Genomic DNA, 3299 nt, shown 5'->3' with positions numbered 1-3299 from the left:
GACAGCAGGCAGGAGCAGGAGCACAGCAGTTTATTGTAACACAGTTCAAAAGAAAACACCGGGTGCTACAGGCGCTGACTAAATCCAGGAACCACAAGGAAAAACAAAAAGGTCCAACATGAAAAAAGGTCCAAAACAGGTCCGGGGATTTGGAAACACAAAAAGAAGGAAACAGCACAGGGAAATGCAAGGACACAATATCACGGGAGAAATTTGCAGCAACTTACAGGGAAACAATGGAGACTGGCAGGACCATGCACACGACAACATAAGGCTCTGGCAAAAGACAAAGGGAACACTGGGGTTAAATACAAGAGGTAACGAGATAACGGAACAGGTGAGACATCAGGTGAAACACATTAGGGCGGGGCAGGACAATCAGACCGACAAAAGTAAAGCTGGGCAAGATGAGACAAGACAGGAAACCATACTATCAAAAAAAAACAGGAAGCAGAACAAACAGACACTTACCGGGGAACAAGAGAAAGGATAAACAACACCAAGGAGAAAACTAAGAAACAACACAAGGAGGCAAAAAAGGGAAAAATAATTCCAACCAAAACCCCAAACCATGACAATTGGCTTACTTTCTCCTTGACGGGTTAAGTGGACAAGAGAGAGAGCAAATATTGTCACACAGTCTCTTCACAAGCTGCATGACATTGGAGTGTGCGTCGTTTCCCTGACATGTGATGGACCGTCTTGTCACTTTGCCACGATGCAGGCTCTTAGAGCCAATATCACAGTTGGAAACATGAGGCCATTTTTTCCTCACCCTGCAAATCCTATGCAGGCCGTGCATGTTGTTTTTGTCTTGTGCCACATGAAACTCTTGAGGAACGCTGTAGCTGATGGACTTGTTTTCCAGACAGACAGTGCCAAAAAGATTAGATGGCAATATCTAGAAGATCTAGACCTAAACAAACTTCAGAAGACTGAGGGCTCAAGGCTGGGTAATAAGCTTATCTTTTCTTTGGAGAAGATGGCGGTAGATCTTGCTGCTCAAGTTTTCAGCTGCAACGTTGCAGATGCCCTGGAATTCTGCAACAAGGAGCTTCACTTGCTTCACTCAGTTTCATGGTTCTGTGGAAACCGTCAAATTTCTGAGAACAATCAATTTAGCTTTTGATTTTCTCAATAACAGGAACCCTGTGGCAAAGGGTTCCAAAGTTGCTTTGAGAAGTTGTAATACACTTTACATGCTGAGTCTGTTGGAGAGATCTGAAAATGTCCTTCTGCAGCTCAGAGATAGCTCTGGGTGACATCTTGTGCAGGGCCTAGGAAAACAGGTCCAATTGTTGCCAGCTCCAGATGAATTTCAAACATCTTTAAAGAGCTGGTTGAAGCACAACATGCACCTTGTAAGTATCTCCTCACTTACAAACTCAGTCAGGGTAACCTTGAGCTGTTATTTTCAGCAGTTAGGGCACACGGAGGCTACAACAACCCAACTGCCCGACAGTTCAAAGCTGCGTACAAACACCTCCTAGTGAGACATCCAAGTGAAAAATGGAAAAGGGAATTGTCTCATTAGAGAATGCACCATGTTGGCAGTGACAGTTGGTCCAACTTCTCGTCAATAGGATGTCACACCAGCACTGTCTCTACATTCTAACCTCTACTACAGCATCGTACTTTATGTCGATTCAATATCCAAGTTCAAGGACGCTTCTATCCATTACATTGCTGGATTTGAGGTTAAAAAGATGGAGAAAATCTTGTGTATGCCCTGTTCTCTTGCATTGAGTTCTGATTCCAGCATGCAAGCTTTCCTTGCCTTGAAGAACAGGGAAGGCTAACAGAATCCATCAACAAGTATTGTGGAGGTGTGTAAAGCCTCTGAAAGGTGCTTTCAAAGACTTCTGAAGACCAGTGGAGGAAAGTTTCCTCAAGGAAAAGGAGTGACAGCTGGATACGCCTTCATCATTTGGCAAAGGGAGAAACTGAGAAAGTAACAGGGGCTCTGGTGAGAAGGAGGATGAAAAAATGTATACTTTTCCATCACCAATGGTATGGTGTTTTTACAATTGCTTTGCTTAGAGCCCGCATCAATGGGGAATAAGCATTTGCTGAATGAACCTGACTTTACATACGTTCAGCTTGCTGTGAGAGACCTTTAGAAAACATGAGAAAAACCAGTCAGTAAAATATTTTGGTTCACTGTTACTTACATGCTAGCAACAAATTACATGAAGTTTTAAGGTTAAACTGTTATTTTTTTGTGATTATGTAGTATATTCTGTTCAAATGTTACACTCAAATGTTCAGATGTTTCAGTGTTGTCTGTTTGTGTTGTGTGTTTGTTATGTTTATCTTGTCCTGTGTCCCCACTCTCAGTCTGCACCTTGACGTGGTGAGTGGGCTTCTAACTTAGCCAGGCTAGATTCTAGAGTTTATGGTAAGCGTATTGTGTCACTTCTGGTGTTCCCGTGTTACAAACGCTAGTTTGCTGCTCTAGCAAAACTCACTCAACTCTGCTTTATTGTTTAAATTAGCAGCTATTTGATTGGATTGCATTTAAACTACACTAGTTATGCTCAAGCACTTATACTTCTCTTACAGCGACTGCCTCGCTGATCTCACAATTGTTAAAATGTACTCCAGCTTAGCCATTGCTAATGGCTAACTCCTCTCCCTCTCCTGCTTGCTCTTGCTCTGTTTGTCAAATGTTTAGCTATTCCCCTGCGTCCTTTAGTAATAATGATACATGGAAAACCAGGGAGCGCATATGACGGCGGTCGCTCTAAAGCATCTTCGCCTCTCTGACAGTTTCTCCTCACTCAGTGATACACCTGCTGATTAGCCAACTGTGGTTATTGGGAGCTCTATACTGCAATATGTGAGGCTGGCGGCTCCAACGGCTGCGGTCGTGTGTGTCCATGGGGCCAGAACGGGCAATATAGAATCCCATCTATAGCTTCTGGCTAAAAAGAACCGTAAATACAGTAAGATCATACTTCACGTAGGTGGTAATTATTTATCACTAAAATTAATGTTGGGTCACTTTGTGCATATGCAAAGACAATGTCGGACTCTCTGGACCCCTGCCAAACCAGACCAGCAATGACATGTACAGCCGCATGTCATCCTTCCACCGCTGGTTGTCAGGGTGGTGACCAGCTAATGATGTGGTCTACGTGAATAACTGGAGGGTGTTCTGGGGAAAGCCTGGTCTAATTACAGAAAATCATTCATACCACAGGCAATAACACTATTTAACATGTCATCGCTGGGTGCTAGATAAGGCTTTTGGACACCACGCTACTGCAATAAGTGCAACCTGCACAATTGGTTTATTT

The sequence above is a fragment of the Etheostoma spectabile genome, chromosome 15 (assembly GCF_008692095.1).
Source record: "Etheostoma spectabile isolate EspeVRDwgs_2016 chromosome 15, UIUC_Espe_1.0, whole genome shotgun sequence".
Classification (NCBI taxonomy): Eukaryota; Metazoa; Chordata; class Actinopteri; order Perciformes; family Percidae; genus Etheostoma; species Etheostoma spectabile.
This window is presented reverse-complemented; position numbering follows the sequence as displayed.